Genomic DNA, 20,974 nt, shown 5'->3' with positions numbered 1-20,974 from the left:
GTTAAATGAAATGTAATTTCCATGTGTCACATATTCTTTGACTACATATCACACACTACCCTTGCCTATGAATCATTCAATGTCTTTACCTTTTGTCTTTTGTTGACAAAAAGCAACCAAACAAAAACAAAAAGCCACACTGGGAAAAAAGAGGGGGAGGAGAGAATAAAATTGAAATCCATTAAAACAGCTATTTGACAGAATTTAGATTCCCGATAACTGAGTTTTAGGGGGGAAGAACTATGTACCAAAATATAATTTTTTCCATCAATTGCTTTCAAATGATTGCTACCAGTACCAGAATACTTTGTTTAAGCACAGTATGTTTGAGGCATGCTTGTTTTCCTATAAATTGCTTAGAACATTATTTTCTGACTCAATATTAATATAGGGGAGATATTAATATACTCTCCATGGAAGGAATGGCCATTGGAAAAAACATTTTTTGAAAAGGTTCATTTAAAAAAATTTTTGCATTTTTTCTTCTAATTTATATTTTGTTGCATTATGAAAACAATACATTTATTTGGCAAAGTAATCTAGGTTACAAGTTGAAATAAAAGAAAATTCTGAAGAAAGTGCACTGATTTTTTAAATATGAAATATTCGATGTATTCTAACCAATACATACTAGCATTCTTATTAGGAAAAGGCATTTTTAAAGGAAAAAAACATAGCATTCTGAAAAGGTTTCAGCAAAATACTCAAAACCATGCTGGGATATGTCATCCACTGACTGGCAAGATTGGTCAGGAGGGTCTGGTGGTAGGAAAGGATCTTCACCATTTCCTCACCATGTTCATCCCTCCCAAACAGCTATGAAGTGACTCAAAAAGCAGTATCTTTCCAGATATAGCAGGACTATTCTATAGGAAAAAAAAAAATACTTAAAATAAGTACTGCAAAAAGCATGAAGTAAAAATGAAGTATTTCTATAAATTCTAGCCATATATGTAGATCATTTGCCTCATAAAATGTTCCTATGTGAATAAGAAATAATCCTTAGACTTCCTGATTTGGCTAAATTTTTCTTGGCTGTAAAACGCCCAGCACTTCAAAGTTTGGATATACTTTCTACTGCCTTCTCCCAAGTTTTCCCATCTTAATATTTTAACTAATACATTTTCCTCCTCAAACTAGTAACATTTTATGGACCCTTTTATGTGTTTTCATCTCCTATGAAGACAGGAAGGTTCACCACAGGGGTCTGTCAGCTAGCAAGCATCTGCGACCAATAACAAGCAAATTATCAGACCTGTGCTTATGCAGATGTTAAATTGCAGGCATTTTGTGTAATTGCCCAAGACAGGTCTGGCTTACACCTGTTCTACTGGCACTTCATTGGTTGAGCAGTTACCCTGGATTTTTTTCGCTTTTTTGAACACATAATTATCATTGTTGTCATTACTAAGTTTGGTAAACATCCTTTGTATTTCCAACTTTAAGACAAGAAGCTTACCAAGTATCCTGAGAGTGAATTTTCTCAATTAAAAATAATACAGTCTGAGGAGATGATTCAATAGAAGGTACCAGCACTTTCAAATATATTAACCGTAAAATGCAATTTTAAAGAAGGTGGCACAGGACTTCCCTGGTGGTGCAGTGGTTTAAGCATATGCCTTCCAATCCAGGGAACACAGGTTCGAGCCCTGGTCCAGGAAGATCCCACATGCCACTGAGCAACTAAGCCCATGAGCCACAACTACTGAGCCCATGCGCCACAACTACTGAGGCCCACGCACCTAGAGCCCATGCTCCACAACAAGAGAAGCCACCGCAATGAGAAGCCCGCGCACTGCGAGGAAGAGTAGCCCCCACTTGCCACAACTAGAGAAAGTCCGTGCACAAAAATGAGGACCCAATGCAAACATACATACATACATACATAAATAATTCACTTAAAAAAATAAAATAAAATAAAGAAGGTGGCAGGCAATTTTAGGAGAAAAAATAAATAGAACATTTTGAAAAAATACTCCCTTTATTAAAATACCAATGATATGGTATTTGAGACAGATAAGGGTAAGAAATTGATAAAAGTACATGAATAGGTACCATGAGTAATTATTTAGTTTTCACTATTTTTTAATGTTTGGACAATCAATCCAAAAAGTTTTTAATGTAGTTTAATATAATTTATTTTTGAGGTTTGTAACACAGAATAAAACCAACTTCTTGTTCAATAAGCATTTCAAAGAAATACATATTATTTTGAGCATCCCCTCACTTTACCCTCAAGTGTTCCAGTTTGGGCCATAAATTCAACGGTCATCCTACTAATAAGGTATTATAATGGGCAATATGATAGGAATGAGGTGTTAGGGGCAAAGGCAATGTTATATGCCACCCAGGGTCTATAGGTTTGGAACACGATATTCCTTAGAGTGACTAAACAGGTTACTCCAAGAGATGGCTCCTTATTCCAAAGTAAAATCTGTCACACAAAGCATGTTTACAGTATTGCTTAAAGATCAATAAAATGAACACCATGAACACACCACCCAGCCTCAGAAAGAAAACATTACTTTGTACTCTCACGTTCCCCTTTCCAGTTGCATCTCTTCCCTCCAAAGAAGTAGCCATTGTACTGAATTCTGAATTAATCATTCCCTTACTTTCTTTACAGTTTTACCTTAAACGTACATATCTTTAAACAGTTTTAGTTTTGCTATTTTTTGCACATATATATATATATATATATATATATGGACTCACACAGTATGTATCCTGTGACTTGGTTTTTACACTCAGCATTGCTTTGAGTTCATGCTTAGAGCTGAACTTCTTTCATTTTCATTTCTATATCATATACTGTTATATAAATGAACATCTGAATTACTTGTAGTCTTTCCTTCTCTACTTTTCTGCTGTTACCTATTTCCTGGTATACATGTGCAAGAGTTTCTCCAAGTTGTCCAAACCTAGGAATGGAATTGCTGGGAAAAGGGTATGGTATTACTCAAGTTTACTAGGTAACGTCAAACTATTTTCAAAGTGGTTGTACCAATTCACATTCCTAGAAGATTCAATGCATGACAATTTCATGTTGCTCATCCTTGCTGATTGTTGATATTATCAGTTGTTGTGGGGTTTTTTGCCCATTCTGGTGGATGTGAAATGATATTTCATTGTGGTTTTAATTTGCATTTTGCTGAGTTATGATGAGGTTGAGTATCTTTTCATACGTTCTTGGCCTTAGTCACTTAGACATAGTGGTATTCCTTAGTCTGTGAAGAATCTTTGTCCGTTTTTTTTTAAATAAATTTATTTAGTTTATTTATTTTTGGCTGCGTCGGGTCTTCATTGCAGCGAGTGGGGGGCTATTCTTTGTTGAGGTGCGCGGTCTTCTCATTGCAGTGGCTTCTCTTGTTGCAGAGCACGGGCTCCAGGCACATGAGCTTCGGTAGTTGTGGCAGGAGGGCTCAGTAGCTGTGGCTCCCAGGCTCTAGAGCGCAGGCTCAGTAGTTGTGGCGCATGGGCTCGTTGCTCTGCGGCATGTGGGATCTTCCCGGTCCAGGGGTCGATCCTGTGTCCCCGGCACTGGCAGGCGGATTCTTAACCATTGCGCCACCAGGGAAGCCCTCTTTGCCCATTTTTATATTATGTTATCTTTAAAAAAAAAATAGATGCTCTTTACTATATTCTGGATACTAATCTTGTCAGTTATATGTTCAAAATCTCTACCATTTTCTTTTAACTCATTAGTTTATTAAGGTATTTCCAGGGGGAAACATATCATTTAATTATTTTCATTTAATTATTTAAGGAATTTACTTCTTTAGCTTGTTTTTTTCCTTTTCAAAGCAATGGAAAGGCATTTCCTTCAAGTTCGGATTATGAAATCTTGCCAAGAACTTCCAGGTACTATACCAGAGTTTCCCAGAAGCTTCAATTCTGCTTCAGTAAAAAGCAAACAACTGCTGCTCATCCTATTTAATGCTGCTCAAAACTCACCACAAGTGTTCACATGCTCAGAGTCTCTAACTTGATTGTACCTTCTCTCTCAACTCTCATCCTTTACTGAGGATTATCTGTGTGCTGACACTGTGCCAAGTATTAGCAAGAGAAGCTCAGAACTCCTTAAGAAGGGAAGCTCTGGAAGCCGTGCTTTGCTCTGCTTTCTGTCCCATGGATAACATGTCCTCTCTTGCTTGTCCTCTGCCATCTGTATCTTGGAAGGGGAACAAATTCTGCATGGTTTCAACCAGTGTGCTAGAAAAGTTATCTTAAATCTACACTGGGTCTACAAGAACTTTTTTTAATCTCCAAGCTAATGTAAAATACATTTCATAAAAATACACTGCATAATCTACACAGCACAGGAATAGATTTTTTTAAGCATAATATTCTCAGTCTTTTTTTTTTTCTAAAGGTTGTACATAAGCAAAAGTTAGTTTTGCCAGATAAGTTAGGTAAACTTTCAGGAAGATGTAGAAAATCTTCTAACTTGAAATTCTGGTTTGATCAGACTGTTTAATTCTCCATCCTTAACTCACTTTTTAGAGCAGTGGTTTTCATGTTTTAGACTGAATCAGAACCCCCTGGAGGGCTTGTTAGGACACCACCCCTGGGCCCCACCCCGTTTCCTGATTGAATAGGTCTATAGGGTAGGGCTGAAAAATCTGCATTTTTAACCAGCTGCCAGGTGGTGCTGATACAGCCGGTCAGGAACTAGGCTTTGAGAGGCACTGCTCTAGAGGAACTGACTTCATAAATTTGTAAATTCTGACGACTAGGCCTCACATTCTTGCAGCAGTCTATCTTGTCCTACTCACTGGCTGAAGAACTTAGTTAAAATTGTCCCCAGAGTCTATGGGAACTGTTGCCGTGGTATGCTTTCCTTTTCACTCTGTCACTGCTTCACGGGATTTCAGTTAGCGGAGGCAATACCGAGGAACATAAGGAAACTCCTGGAGTATTCTGGGCCAAAAGCTTTCATTCCATTAACCAACTTCCTTTTCATGTATTACTAGTCTCTAGAATCCTCCTTATTTTTCACCCAAGACTTTCAGGACCCTGTTAATTTCCAGGTGGATTCTCAGCCATCTCATTTCACAGATGTTTTAAATTTTAGCTTTCTATTTAGATACTTTTTAAATAGCTGTATTCTAGATCTTTGGGATCACTTTAAATGAAGCACTGTTGTGAGATTTCAGATGCCATATTTACATTTATATTTATCATTGCATCAGCACCAGGTAGAACTGCCTTAATTGTTCTAAACTAATACAGAGGCAGTCTTAATACCTAAATGATGCATTTGCACAAAATGGAGACACAGCACTACGTAACCAAAGGTTTCTCTGAGATTCAAACATAGAAAAATAGTAGAAGGGGACTTCCCCGCTGGTCAAGAATCCGTCTTCCAATGCAGGGGACGCAGGTTCAATCCCTGGTCAGGGAGCTAAGATCCCACATGCCGTGGAGCAACTAAGCCCAAGCGCTGCAACTACTGAGCCCATGCGCCTCAACTACAGAGCCCGCATGCCTCAACTACAGAGCCCACGCACTCTGGAGCCCATGCGCCACAACTAGAGAGAGAAAAACCAGCATGCCACTAGAGAGAAGCCCGCACGCCGCAACGAAAGATACAGCATACTGCAACGAGGATCCCGTGTGCTGTAACTAAGACCCGATGCAGCCAAAAATAAATAAATAAATAAAATGTTTAAAAATCTGTACAAAAAAGAAAAACAGTAGAAGAGCTATACCTGCACATGGTAGATGGTCAGAGAGGCACAGTGAACTCAGAGAGAACTTGTACTGAAGCAGTCAGTACCATATTCCCATCGATGCCAATCTAGTTTTCACGAAAATCAATTAACACTAGGATCCACAATAATTTTTTAAGAGAAATAGTTCTCTATTTAACCAATCTCCACTTATTTGCCTTCAGTTTCACATTTTTTTATAGAGTAAGGTCTTGACACTGACTATTAAGAAAAAAACTGGAATTACGTGATTCAAAGTTACATTCTCTCAAAATATGAGGTGTTAACCCCCATTTCTTCACTATTTCAACAGGGCAGGCTCAGAGTTCAGACTCTTATCTGTTCTCTCTTAAATGCACACATGTGATCATGTTGTTCTCTAGTTCAAAAATCTAAAATAGACTCATAGTACCTTCAATGGGGTTAGGCAAAGTACAGTGTCAGTGGGCCAAACTCGGCCTGCTGCCAATGGCTGTAAATGACGTTTTAATGGAACATAGTGCCATTCATTCACTTACGTATTGTCCATGGCTGCTCTTGTGCTACAATGGCAAAGATGAATAAATGCAACAGAGACCCATATGGTCTGTAAAGCCTAAAGTATTTACTATCTGGCCCTTCAAAGAAAAAGTTTGCCAAGCCCTGACCTACAAGATAAAGTCCAAATTCCTCAGCATGATATATGTAGTTCAACCAGGTCCGAGCTAGCTTTCTATTATAATATTATCTCAGGCTGCTCACCATCATATAGCCTATAGGCCAAATAGGCCCCAAAGTTTTAGGTCTCTAGGCCATTTGCTTATTTCATTCCCTCTCTCCACAATGCATGCACTCTTTCTCATTTACCTCTGTCCTCAAACCTCTACATATTCTTCAAGGCCTAGCAAAAATGTCATACATAGGTTCCCTGAAATTTTCCCTGCTCTCCTGTTTGATCGGACCCCCAGGAAAGATTAGTATCTTCAACTGATAAGATCAACATACAACAAGAGAATGTTTCCCAAAAAAGTAGACAGAACAAATGACTATAGAATGATGGTAACATAACCATGGAAAGAAGGCAGTAAGCAGGCAGATATAAGAAAATGGGATTCATTAAGCAAGATTTGGCCATGTTCATGAAGCACAAAGGAGGCATGATATCCTGACCAGCAGATGTGATTGGCTGGTTCCCACTGCAGTTATATGTCCCATCTGAAGAAGCATCAGATGGCCAATGCCTGATGTCATTCGACATTTACATCACTCAATTCCCCTTGTTCCTCTCCATGCTCACACCAAGTAATCTTCTAATTAAAACTTGGCTATTCATGTAGTCTTCCTCACTGTAGATTAATAAACTGATGTTTTGACTTATGCACCAGTCTTTTATGAGTGTGGTTAGTACGGGTCACTTTTTAAGAAAGTAGGCACCTATTGGTGGATTGAAATCAGGTCTCTGCAAAAGCAAGGCTGAGGACCATCACATGAAATCCTATCCCAAGGATGGCTGGCCAGCTACTCCTAAAGACAACCTCTATCTCATGTCAAACCAACAATGACAGTGAATTAGGTCATCTTCTGTCTCTCTTGCTGGACACTGTAAGCCCCCTGAGGAAGAGAGATTCTCTCCTAGATCTCATTTCTTACTGGGTTGCCATCAACAGGTGCAGTACGTGGTTACACATAGTTAAGCCAAACTTGATTTAATTGGATCATATATCAGTCTCTCCTTTCCCTTTTTTGGTAGTTCCCTCTACCTGCCCCAGGTATCTAGTATCTCTCTTGCTCCCTCACTCTATTTCCCTTATCACAACTAAAAAGGCACTGATAATCAGTCCTTGATACTTCTGCTAATCCTTTACAGCCTCTGCATTGTTCATCTTTTCTTCCCTCAGTGTCAAACCATTTTGGCTAAGAGTTCTCTGCTGTCTAATCTTCCCTAGTTAAAACTAAAGAAAAATGTCTGATTATCAGTCACCAGACCTCTGAAATTAAATACATGCCCCTGATGATGATTCGATTTTCTTTTCAGTAGAAATGAATTTCCTCCTTGGGAGATACCAAGCCTTACTCTTCAGATGTGCTGGGCTTAAGACTGCGTGTCTTTTCCTCACTGGCTTCTCCTAGGACCCCTGGGTACTGAACCAACCTGACCCACCAGATCAGAAACTTCTTTTTTTCTGTCACAAGATTCCCAGGTGATTATTTGTTTTCCAATATATTTACTGGTCATTCAACAAATATTTTTGAACATCTTCTGTACCAGGAATTGACTTGTTCCAGACAATAGGCATAAGAAGTATACAAGACAGACAAGTTCCTTGCTCCAGTTTGAAGGTGGTGGAAAGACAAAAAACAATGAACAAAAAACCAAGGTAATAACAGATAGCAATAAATATGGTAAGGAAAAACCCAGGACAATGCTATAGGAGAAGTGAGGGTTGGGAAAGTTACTTTAAGTGGTTCAGATACTGTTCTGAAAGGTGACTTTTAAGCCAAGATCTAAAGGTCTCTCGCAACTCTCTCAGCCTAGGACTCTGCTAACAGCAGCAATCTAGGTGAAAAACAATGGTGGCTTTGCTTGAGGTTGTAGCTGTGAAGACAGAAGTGGGAAAAAACATGTGACATATTTCAGAAGCAAAGCCAAAAGGACTTGTTCACAGATTGGCTGTAAGGAGATAAGGACAAAAGATGCCCTAAGGGATGACCTCTGTGTTAATTTCAGTTAGTATTTAATAATTTTTGTTGTTGTTGTTCCATACCTATTTTTTCTGAAGAGCTGAACATGGCCCTATGCCACCTCTATTTCTAGGTCTGAAAAAAAAATGGTTCTTGGTTAATATTTTCATAATCGTTTGTTTTGAGATCCACATTGTAAACTGTTCTCATATGACAAATCTTGAACACCTATAATAATAATAACCAATTAATGAAACAAAATAAACCAATTAAAAATTACTAAATAAAACAGTTGCTGGCTATGGCCTTTAAATACATTTGTAGGCTAAACAAAAGTGCCTGTCTATGTTAATACTATTTCTGGCATCATCTTTTGCAAAGAGCTGAGACTAAAAAGTGAAACAAGCAAATGTTCTGTCATGATTTTTTTAAAAATATTATACAATTACTGTTCCAAACTTATTTTTCCCTCCAATATTTTTCATACTTATAGTCAAACTGCTGAAGAAGAGATGATCATGAATTTGGCACCCAGCAATCACTGTGATTTCAAGATCCACACTGCTGACCCTCAACACCTAGTCTCTGAGTTCCTTGACCTTCTCTCTTCTGATGGTCCCGTCCTCTGCCCTACCTCAGCTCTACATCCCAATGGTTGTAACCTAGCTCTAATCATTACCAATAATTGTACCCCTCCATAACTCTCAATTTCTTTGGAAATTCTCTGGAACTCCTCTAGCAAAACCCCAATCCTGGTTAAAACGCTCTTCCTACTTCTCACCTGTACCAGGGTGACAGATAAAGCAGGAGAAAAACACACCAACTGACCAGCCATATTTAATATTTATCACCACTAACATCAAAGAGTGCTGCCTACTAATCTCACTGCATTTCCCTAATCCAGTCACTCTCCCACAATCTGACTATTTTACTTCTTCTTTTCCCTCAGACCTTTAATATTTCTTATCTATCACTCTCAGATGAAGAGCCTACCTTAATATTTCACTGACGATATAGAAGCAATCATAAAAGGATAGATAACTAAGCTCCCACTGCTACATCTACCAACCGACCTAAATTTGTACCCATATACTCTATCTTCTCTCTTGTTTTTATAGATAAACTGTCCAGACTCTCATCTAAGGCCAATCCCACTGCCTGTGACCAAATCCCATCCATGCTCATTTATACAAGATCACTTCAATAATTGGGCCCTTTTTCTACAGGATCATGCCCATCAGCATACAGACTGTAACACACCTCCCAAATTAAAAACAAGCATTCCTTTGACTTCATATCCCCCTCCAGACACTTTGCATCCCCCTCCCGACAATTTCTTCGCTCCTCTTTATAGCAGAATTCCTTGAAAGAACTGTTTTTGGTACCCCAAGTTCCCTCCCTCTTATTCTCTTATACCTTCTCCAATTTGGCTTTTGTTGCCAGCATTTACTCCACCCAAACTGACCCTGTCAGCAATGACCTGCATGGTGCCAAATCCAGCTGTCAATGCTTCTTTTTTAAATTTTAAAATATTTTATTAATTATCTATAGTATATTATTACGTTTTATAAATTACATATAGAACTGTACATCATTCTGACGTACAGTTCTGTGAGCTTTGATAAATGCATAGAGTTGTACAACCACCACCACAATCAAGATACAGAGGCAGCTGTCAATTCTTAGTCCTCACCTTACGAGGCCTATGAGAAGCAGCATCTGACAACAGATCCCTCCTTTATCCTAAAACACTTTTCTCACCTGGCCATGGGGACATTATTTCCTCTTGGTCTCCCTTTATCTCTCTGACTCTCCCACCTCATTCTCCTTTGCTAGTTCCTCCTCCTCTTTCCTACCTTTAAATGTGGGAGTGCCCCCAGGAGTTAAGTTCTTTGGACAGCTTCTCTTTCTATATTCACTCCCTAGGTGATTTCATACATTGACAACTCTTGGATTTATATCTCCAATTTGGACCTCTCTCCCCAACTCCAGACTTAAAAATAACTACCTATGTAACATCTCTACTTGGACGGCTAACAGGTATCTCAAATGTGAATGAACAAAACAGACTCTTAATTTTCTCCCCCAGACCTGCTCTTGCCATGTTTTTATCATTCAATAAACAGCAACTCCATTCTTTTCGTTGCTCAGTCCACAAATTTTGGAGTTAACTTTGACTTCTCTCACACTCCGCATCTGATCCATCAAACATCTTGGCTCTATCTTTAAAACATCATGGACTTACCATCTCCACTGCTTCCACTCTGGTGCAAGTCATCAACATATCATTCCTGGACCACTGCAATCTCCTCCTAACTGGGGCTCCTCCTCCCACTCTAATGCCCATATAGTCTATAGTCTATTTTCTGCAAAGGTACCAGAGCTATCTTATTCTTTTTAACTGAAGTTTTTATTGAGATAGTTACAGATTCATATGCAGCTGTAAGAAACCACACAGAGGGGTCCCCTGAACACGTTGTCCAGCTCCCCCTGATGGCAACATTTTCCAAAATTATAGCACATCACAATGAGCATACTGACATTGATACAGTCCACTGATCTTATTCTGATTTCTCCAGTTTTACTTGTACTCATATTTGTGTATATGTGTGTATAGTATGTTCCATACAATTTTATCACCTTTTAGGTTTGTGTATCCACCACTACAGTCGAGATACTGAACAGTTTCAACATCACAAAGATTCCCCATGTTGTCCTTTTATAACCACACCCATCTCCTTCTCTAACCCCTGGCAAACAACTTATCTGCCCTCCATTTCTAAAATTAAGTCATTAAAAAAATGCTATATACATAGGATCATACAATATGTAACCTTAGGGATCACTAAGCATAAATTCCTAAAGATTCGTCCAAGTTGCTGTGTATCGATAGTTCACTTTTAAAATTGTATTCCATGGTATGTATTTTCTGCAGTTTAACCATTCAGATGTTGAAAGACAGTTCCTGACTACTACAAATAAAATGTCTATTTGTGTACAGGTTCTTGTGTGAACTGACCAGATTCCATTACTTCTGCTACTCACAATCTTCTAATGGCATCTCATCTCAATCAGAATAAAAGCCAAATGGCTTTACAATGGTCCACAAGGCCGTACACAATCCCCACCACCCCACTAAACCTCAAATCATCTCCAACCATTCTCCACTTTGCTCACAGCACTTCAGCAACACTGATCTTCTTGCTCTTCCTCCAACAAACCAGGCATACTCCTGCCTGAGGGCTTTTGCACTTGATGTTCCTTCTACCTGGACAACTCTTCCCTGAAACAGCTAAATGACCTGTTCCCTCACTTCTTTAAGATCTCTGCTTAAATATCAATTGCTTAGAGAGGACTTCCCTGTCCACTATATACAAAATACCAACTCCCACAGGCCCCTCCACTACTGCACTAGGCAATCTCTATTTTCTTACCCTGTGTTTCCCTCTATATTATTATCTGACATGCTATATATTTATTGATTCATCATCTATATCTTGTCACTAAAATCTAAACTATATTCAGTCAGAGACTCTCTTTTGTTCACTACTACATTCTCAACAGAGAATAGATCATGGCACATGCCAAGTACTAAAAAACAGCAGATATATCTAATTTCAAGGCTAAGTGTGAACTTATTAAAGTCACTTAAGTTAACCTGTAGTCATTCAAGATTATTGAAACACTAACCTCTTACCTTTATATGACAGTAGCTTTGTTTATGATGTTTCTTCCTAGATCAGATCTAAGTTAAGAAGTTGTTTAAGAACTAAATCGAGGCTTATCTATTAAGAAGTAAATAAATTAAGCTAAGAATAGGAAAGTTAACACTCGACTGAGCTGCCTAACTCTGTATTTTTAAGTTTCTCATATTAAATTGCTGAGATGGCCTGGCTTTTTTTTTCTTCATAACTTGTCTTTTTAAAAATAAAAATACATATACCTACCAGCATGGCTAAAATGAAAAAGAATGACAATACCAAGTGTAGACAAGGATGTGGAGCAACTGATACTCATAATTTGCTAATGGAGTGCAAACTGATTCAACCACTTGGGAAAAGTATTTGGTAGTATCTACTAAAACTAAACATACTCATACCACAATGGTGTAGCAATTTCACTCCTAGCTATCTACCCAAGAGAAATAGTGTTTGTGTTAATAAAATAAGATGTACAAAAATGCTCACTGCAGATTTACTCATAATATCTTCAAACTAATAGAAAATGAGCCAAATGTCCACTATCAGGAGAATACACAAATGAACTGTGGTACAGTTATAAAAGACAATTCTACATTAAAGAGCAACTATGATTATGTGCAAAAAATGAATGAATCTCACATGTATTATGTTGCAGCCAAAAAAAATAAAATAAAATAATAAAATAAACACGCAAAAAATACTTATAAAATAAGTTATCTCTACCTGGAGATTTTAACATTTAAAGCATCTAAATGTTGTCCCATTTAATGTCGGCCTTTAGTTTCATCTCTGCTGGTCTGAGGAACATTCTCTTTGATGGAGAAGGCTGAAGTAAAGAAAGTAATCTATTTATTCCTGGCATTGCTAAAGCACAGGCTGAGTATGAATATCTGTCTGGGATATTGTGCAGCAGATTCCTCAACTGCAAGGGAGTTTAAGAGTCTCATAAGGTCATTTCCTTCTTATGAGCTTATGATTCTAATTAGTGATAACACTAATTATAACCAAAAAATGTACTTAGTGCTCACACCGTCCAAAGCACTATGCACACAGTATTTACCTTCTAAAAACTAAAAACCATTTTATTTTAGTTGTTATTATGTATATTACTTTTGTAGTAAATAAGACATTTTTAAAGGAAATAAGTTGGATGCTAAATCTATCCTTCTGTTCTGTTCACTGCCTCTTCTATACAATGAAGTGTAAAAGGCAGTGCATTAAGTAATGATTTTTGCGGAGTTCTTAGGATGCTATGGTTGACCCAGATGTGGGCACATCTGAGTGAGGTAGGTGCTCAGCACACAGAAGTTTGAGAAACTGGTGGTTGATTATTCTGTGTAAAAGTTCCATGGAAACTTACCAACCTTCACTAAGTATGAGATTAGCTAAGCAGCCCCGTCTTTCCTGTCACTGCAACTGATGCCGTCTCGATTTTTTAAAAATGAGATCTGTAGATCCCAAAAGCACAAGGAAAGAAAATAAAGTCTGAAGTCTGAGGGCAGTCTGGAAAAACTTGTTAGGGCCAGAACAGAGAAGAGATTTAATTGGAAGCAGGTTACTGAGGGCAACCTTAAAGTAGAAAGCAGCAAGGTCATTTCTGTGACTATTAAGAGAAATACTTCATAGGTTACTCATAGCACTTCAAAAACAATCTTTCAACAAGACTCTACCGAGAGACTTTGTGGCTCCCATGTGATACCCCCATTTCCTTTTCTGGCTCAAAGCAGCCAAACCAGCTCCCAGTCGTAGCCCACCTCCTCTCTATTTATTCTTTGTGGAGTTGCAGCAACAGAGGTACAAGGCAAGGTCAGAGAGGAACCCACTCTGTGCTGGGATGAATGCCACACCAGCCACACCAGCCACACCCTTAACACACCCGTTTCTCAGTACCAAATGTTTTCCAGCCTTCTTTCTGGTTTGTTTGTTTAATAGATTGGGCAGAGGAGGAAATGCTCAAGCTTTTTTAAAAGTTACTGCAAACTCAAAAAAATCTTAAAATAGGAATGACATCATAAACAAGTCTCTCACGATAATCAGGTTACAGAGCTCTTTATCTCTGATGGTTAACCTAAAAGATTCTTCTACCAGTTATACTGTGGACAAAATCAAATATGACATGAGGTGGCTTGCAGGAAAAACTTATCAGTGCTCAGCCATCAATCAAAATGCTGAATCCATTCCAAGTATATAATGGAGAGACTGAGGGTTTTCTTTCTCCTTCTCTACCAAGGGAAGTATCGCTATGACTCATTCTTCCTCTTGCAAGAATTTTCTTAATATACTGAGTTAGTAAAACTACATACAAAATCCTAAAATAAACTAGGCTAGATCTTAAAGAAATCATACTGAGATCAAGTTGAGTTTTATGCAGTGAACAAACGGTGAACGGCAACATCTTGCCTCAGTTTCACCCTTATGAATTTCCTGGGCTTCAGACCAGAATTTTTCCTTCATTCTGAAAAATTCTTTTCAACCTTACCAATTTCCCCATCTTCAGATCAATATGTATTTGTATATATTTATTAAGTGCCTATTACATTTAACGTGCTGTCCTGGGGAAAGGAGACATTGGACTGGAGTGGGGTAGGGCATAGGGAGAGGAAAGGGACCACGGGAAGGAGAGGAAAAGAATTTGAGAAAATTGTACAAACAGATTGCTGTTCTCTCTCCCAACTTTATAAGTGTTTCTCAAACTGGAATTTAAACGATTATAAGAATCAAAGACATGGCAAAAATAGGGCACAGAGATTGTAATATTCAACTGTAGATGTAATGTTAAATGCAGATTCAATCTCAACACTTTAAAGTTTTCTTTGGATACACTGTTGTGCTGTCTCAATATGCAAAACTGGTGATCAGCAAAGCTGGGCATATAGTGAAAGTAAATCTGATTCTCCCTCACACCTTCTCTTGCCACCTTCCATCATAAGACTACAGCCCAGGTTGCACACTGAAAAGAACCCTTCACTGGCATGTCTCTTCTCTTCTCCACTCCCTTTTTACATCCATGGGTATGCAGAACCCTATCCTCTAGCAATGCTGTGTATCAATAATTGTGCCACAAAAAAAGGATTAAGAAGTACATCACTGTTCAACTGAAAATGTGTTTAAATAGAAAAATATACCTCCAAATGAGGAAACGATCCCGGGTGAAATCAACTATTCTCAACAAAATGTGACTTGATGAAGAGGTACATAACTGTCACTGGCAATACTTGCAAACCTGCTGGTTAACAGTTAATAAGGCATCAAAATATTTTGTGTGGGGCTTCCCTGGTGGCGCAGTGGTTGGGAGTCCGCCTGCCAATGCAGGGGACATGGGTTCGTGCCCCAGTCTGGGAGGATCCCACGTGCCGTGGAGCGGCTGGGCCCGTGAGCCATGGCCGCTGAGCCTGCGCGTCCGGAGCCTGTGCTCTGCAATGGGAGAGGCCACAGCAGTGAGAGGCCTGTGTACCACCAAAAAAAAAAAAAAAAAATTTCGTATGAAAGCTGTCCCAGCATTCTAGTCTTAAAAAAAGTTAAGGTTTTGGTAATACATGGGACAAAGTGCTCTAAGGAATTACCAGAACTATTCTAAACCACCAAAATAAGCCCATAAGATGTAGAAGATGTCAGAGAAAATATATATTTTTTAATACGAAGTTTTCCCAAATCAATGATAATAAAATAAATACTAACATACATACAGAATATAGCTACTATTGTTATTTGTCTTGTGTATTGTGTTACCTGTATTCGTAATTGCAAAATAATGCATGATCTTGGCCAAAATGTCAAATAGTACCGTTGATAAATGTTGAAAGTAAAATGTTATTAAAGGACCTCCCTACCCTGTCTCACTCTGCTAGTATTTTAATCCTTCTACACCAGATTTTGGTTTGAACCAACAATCTCACTCTAATAAAATTCACTCTTTCTCATAAAATTCTACTTTTCCTCCCTTTTTGGGTGGGTGGGTCTGGTTGGATAGTAATGAGGATAAGTTTTAAAAGTTTAATGGGAAAACTTTCAGTCTTAAAAATAAGTGAGGACTTCCCTGGTGGCACACTGGTTAAGAATCTGCCTGCTGGGGCTTCCCCGAAGGCGCAGTGATTGGGAGTCTGCCTGCCAATGCAGGGGACGCGGGTTCGAGCCCTGGTCTGGGAGGATCCCACATGCCGTGGAGCAGCTGGGCCCGTGTGCCACAACTGCTAAGCCTGCGCTCTGGAACCCACGAGCCACAACTACTGAGCCCGTGTGCCACAACTACTGAAGCCTGTGTGCCTAGACCCCATGCTCTGCAACAAGGAAGGCCACCCACAATGAGAAGGCCGCCCACCGCAGCAAAGATTAGCCCCCGCTTGCTGCAACTGGAGAGGGCCCGTGCGCAGCAATGAGGACCCAACGCAGCCAAAAACAAATAAATAAATAAATTTATATTTAAAAAAAAATAAGTGAAAAGAAAGTTCTCAGTTTTAGCTAGACTATGTAACTCAAGGCCCCTTTCTTTCCTAGAATAAGGAAAAGCCTATTTTTAAACTGCCAGATGAATACTTCTGAGTCTTTCCTGAAGATACAACAAACTGTGACAAGTTGATATACTTAATATAATTCAATTATGACTCGCAGTGGAAAAACAAACCAAAAAATCCAGAAAGAAATCCATAATTTTTAGGGAGAAAAAAGGCCTAGCACTTAGCTCCTAGCATTGGGGGTCAGTAGATCCATGGACTCAAGGGCTCTGTGACTTTGAGCAAGTTACTTCACTCCTCAGTTTTCTGGGCTAGATGAGGAATAACCAAGATATGTCCTAGTTCTGACAGTAGGCTTCTCCAGGTCCAGACACGGGAAATAAAACAGCCTTTTCCCGAGTCAGGGTAAATTCTGCCTCAGTCTTTAGGCAGCCACTATCAACAGATGAGAAGTGGCAAAGGGATGAAGCCTATTCACTTCATTCCCAGGCTCAATGTCCTCAGGTCTCTTGTAGCTCTAATGTCTATGATCTTAAGGAAACACTAACTCAAACTTGCCAACATGAACAATGTATAAGTAGAAAGGAAAAATATGAGAGCTGAATCATGCTAGGTAAGCACAAAAACAATAACGTGAAATACTTTAGGAAAGTGACTTGAAAAACCAGAACAGATTTAACAATGAAAAAAAGTAAATAATGGGCTTCCTGGTGGTGCAGTGGTTGAGAGTCCGCCTGCCGATGCAGAGGACGTGGGTTCGTGCCCCGGTCCGGGAAGATCCCACATGCCGCGGAGCGGCTGGGCCCGTAAGCCATGGCCGCTGAGCCTGCGCGTCCGGAGCCTGTGCTCCGCAACGGGAGAGGCCACAACAGTAAGAGGCCCGCGTAACGCAAAAAAAAAAAAAAAAAAGTAAATAATGAAGTCAAACATGGGCCTATGTTGTTATGTACTAGAGAAAAAGAAGTTAAAGTGGAATGACCATATTAATAAATGCTTTCTTGAAAGTTGCCAAATAAAGCAAATTTCTACAGATCATTTCCTATTTTCCCATAATAAAATTAGAACTGTTTCTATGAAAACATGAATTCCCAATACATCATAAATCATAAGAATGAATGCAAAAGAATTTTAATCACGAAATTAAATATAAATTTTAGTAATACAGTAAAACTACTGAAGTATAAAGCAGCACATGCACTTCTGTCTTGTTCTTTATTTCATTTTCTTTTTTTAAAATAAATTTAAAAGTATCTAATTACTGTCTCTATTTTAATTAAATATTAAATCCAAGACAATCAAGAGTAGGACAGTACTGGAAGATATTAGGAAAAAGACTTTAGAACAAGGAAAATAGATTGGAAAAATAGATTTGGAATTTAGGAAAGAGACCTTTGGGAAACAGGCTTCATAAAGGCTTTAGTTTCAGATGGTGATATTCTAAGAAATTTTAGAGGAGTCACTCAACCCCATTAATTCACCCATGTCCATTCCTCAAATCTGGCCCACTTTTCTCTATACCACAAGAAACACTAACGGTTGACAAATGACCCCTATGGTCCTTCCAAATCTAAAAGTCTGAGATCACTCAACTTTTAAAAATAAGTGCCTTGGGAATAACTCTGGAAAGATCCACAAGAACCAGAGACAAACTAGAGAGCTAAAGATACAGGGAGAGTGTTCACCAGATATCCAGTAGTCACTTTTGAGCTTTGTATCATGTGCATTTATTTTATTTTTAATTTAAATAGTAACTCAATCATTTGTTGCATTTTGTTGCTGTGTATGAAAAACAGTAACAAGTATTGCCTCTGACTTTATGCATGCCACCCCCAGGTAATAGCAAAAAGTGCTTTGGTGGAAAAGCAAAACAACGAAAAGCATCAGCCATTAGAGAGTCCTATTAAAAGAATTTCAGAACATTAATTAAGGGGAAAAAAGACTAACAATCTATGAGAGCAACAGTAAGAATCATTTAAAGAGATATATAATTATATATTCTCCAAAGCTCCACAGCTTGGGCCCAAAGGCCCTATATAACTGAGACTCTGAAACTGGGATGGGGCCAGTTTTGGGGTGTTTTATTCCTTTTCCCTAAGGAAACATAAAGAGAAATAACTTTTCTGAAGTTCTGTGCAGGCCTTCAAAGCCTTGAGTTTTTGGACCCTGCCCCTTCCCAGGAACAGTTCCAGTACCTAGGGAAATTTCTGGAGTCGCATAAAGAAAGGAAGTAAAAAACAATGCTTTACCAAGCCCTTCCTCCTAGGGGCAAGCAAACTCCTTGCCTGACTGAGCTCTTGCCTTCCTGCTCTAACGATCTTGATCACAGTCACCTGAGTATGCTTCCTGAAACACTGCTTTTACATTTCATTCCTTTGCTAAGAATTTTTTTCTTATTTGTTAGGTGCTTGTATTTTGACAGTTTCTCCTGTGATTTTGATAAAACTCCACTTTTCTACTTTCACTACGAATTACTAGGAATCCTCAGCTCTCATCAGCCTGGTTTCCTCAGGGTCTCACAAATATCCTAAGTTCACTTTTACCTTTTTGCCTCATTTGTTTCCCAATGTGGTCTGCACTTCTCTTCAACAATCCTCCCTACCCCAACCCCAAATTTCACTTCTCCATCCTATCCAAACTTGCATACCCTTCAAAGACTAGCTCACGTCCATCTTCTCCAAAGCCGTTCTTAGCTCCTCCAACCCTACTTGGCCTCTTTTCCACTCTGCAGGTCAGCCACACTCAGGATGCACCACACCATTTAGCCCCAATACTTGCCATTGATTCAGGTGTCTGATGCCCCGCCTGCTATGAATGCATGCCCCCCAGTGGACCATGCCCCACTCCTACACAGTGAAATATTTCATATACACCTTTGGAGAAAAAGCACACTTGTGACTTTTAGGGATACCACTCGTTCTACCCTAATCAATTTCAGGGGACTAGGGGCATACCAAGTTTGCTATAGCAATTATTGAATTAATTTTCAGAGTAACATGGAGAAGCAGTTATGTTTGGAGAGGCACATGCCTAAATTTACATAATGTCTTTATGTCTCAAGGGAGAAGTGGGGAATACAGAACCAATCAGAGAGATTTGTAAGGCCCTGGAGTATAATTCTCATCAGGTGGAGAATACCTAAGATGAGAGAATGAGTTCCCTCAATTAATGCCCCAAAGGAGCCATTCTTCAACAAAATGGTAGTGTCCCACCACTTTGACTCAGTGTCCCAACTATAGAGAACCTCACTGTTAATGAAGTACTATGATATCCAGAGTGAATAACAGAAGCAATAACCAACAGATGGGGTACGTGTATGTAACCACATGGCAGCCAGGAGCAAGACCACACAACCCACCATAAATGACCTTGGGAACAAAAAGATGACTATCCTCTTCTAGACTAAAGACAGCACTGAAGATTTTTTTTTTTTTTTTCGATACGCGGGCCTCTCACCGTCGCGGCCTGTCCCGTTGCGGAGCACAGGCTCCGGACACGCAGGCTCAGCGGCCATGGCTCACGGGCCCAGCCGCTCCGCAGCATGTGGGATCTTCCCGGACCGGGGCACGAACCCGTGTCCCCTATATCGGCAGGCGGACTCTCAACCACTGCACCACCAGGGAAGCCCGCTGAAGAGTTTTTGATAGGAAAATGTTATTTGCTATTACTGAATTGTACACTTAAAAAGGATGACTTTTATGATATGTAAATTATGCCTCGGTAAAATTGTTCAAAAACTTTTTTTGGTGACTTGAGCTGGAGTACTTGCATGTGGTGAAGCATCTGACAGTGCAGTAAGGAGAGGATATCACAGGTTTTTACTGGAATTTCAAGACAGAAGGCAAAACCTCTGGTGCCAAATTTTTTATCATATTAAGATAGGAGAGTTCCCTATAAATAATAAAAATTACCAAAATATAGCCTTTGAGAAATACATATACACACACAATAAAAACCAAACTATATAAAACTAGTGAAATAATAACCATACAGCTAATGTGGATAGTTTCTGAGAAGGGAGAAATGGAAGGGGGTGGGGCTAGAAAGAAAAACAAATTCATATTTAAGATGGAGATAGCTGAAAAAAGCAGAACTGATGAAAGAAAGGAAGTCTCAGAAGTCACTGTTATTGGCCAAGAAGCTTGGTTTATTGCCCCCAGTGTCATAAGGTCTGCCTTGGCATAGGTTCTTTTGAAAAGGGCTAAGGGACATTTTTCCTTTAATAGCAAACAAGGAAAATCAAGAAAGCCACCTAGAAAGAAGTAAAGGCAACTTATTTAAAGCAGAGAAGGAGAGGAGGTTACTGAGAGCTTAGTACAAGGACCCAAAACAGAAGTTTAGGGTAATACTCAAATTAACACTTATGACACCAACTGTAAACTAATATTTTTAAGTGATAGAATAAAAGTGTCTACATCTTTCTTACATCTTAGAAACAAGTTTCTTTCATTTA

The 20,974-nt window shown here is 39.0% G+C and overlaps 1 protein-coding gene across 3 annotated transcripts in view; it reads right to left on the bottom strand.

Moving 5' to 3' along the window:
- TMOD3 (tropomodulin 3) overlaps positions 1 to 20,974 on the bottom strand; it is an 89,423-nt gene that overhangs the window by 50,344 nt on the left and 18,105 nt on the right. The window contains exon 2 of one of the 3 annotated variants that reach the window (XM_082841311.1): positions 8,456 to 8,507. The exons of 1 other annotated variant lie outside the window; for it this stretch is intronic. The gene's annotated coding sequence lies outside the window, so the exon portion shown is untranslated. Of the gene's footprint in view, positions 1 to 5,711; positions 6,014 to 8,455; positions 8,508 to 20,974 lie in introns of those variants that run through there. One more of the 3 variants, XM_082841312.1, reaches the window with a different exon arrangement.

Source organism: Leucopleurus acutus (genome assembly GCF_964270905.1).
Source record: "Leucopleurus acutus genome assembly, chromosome: 1".
In the NCBI taxonomy this organism is placed as follows: Eukaryota; Metazoa; Chordata; class Mammalia; order Artiodactyla; family Delphinidae; genus Leucopleurus; species Leucopleurus acutus.
The sequence above is the reverse complement of the archived record's forward strand: the minus strand, read 5'-3'. Positions and strand labels throughout refer to the sequence as shown.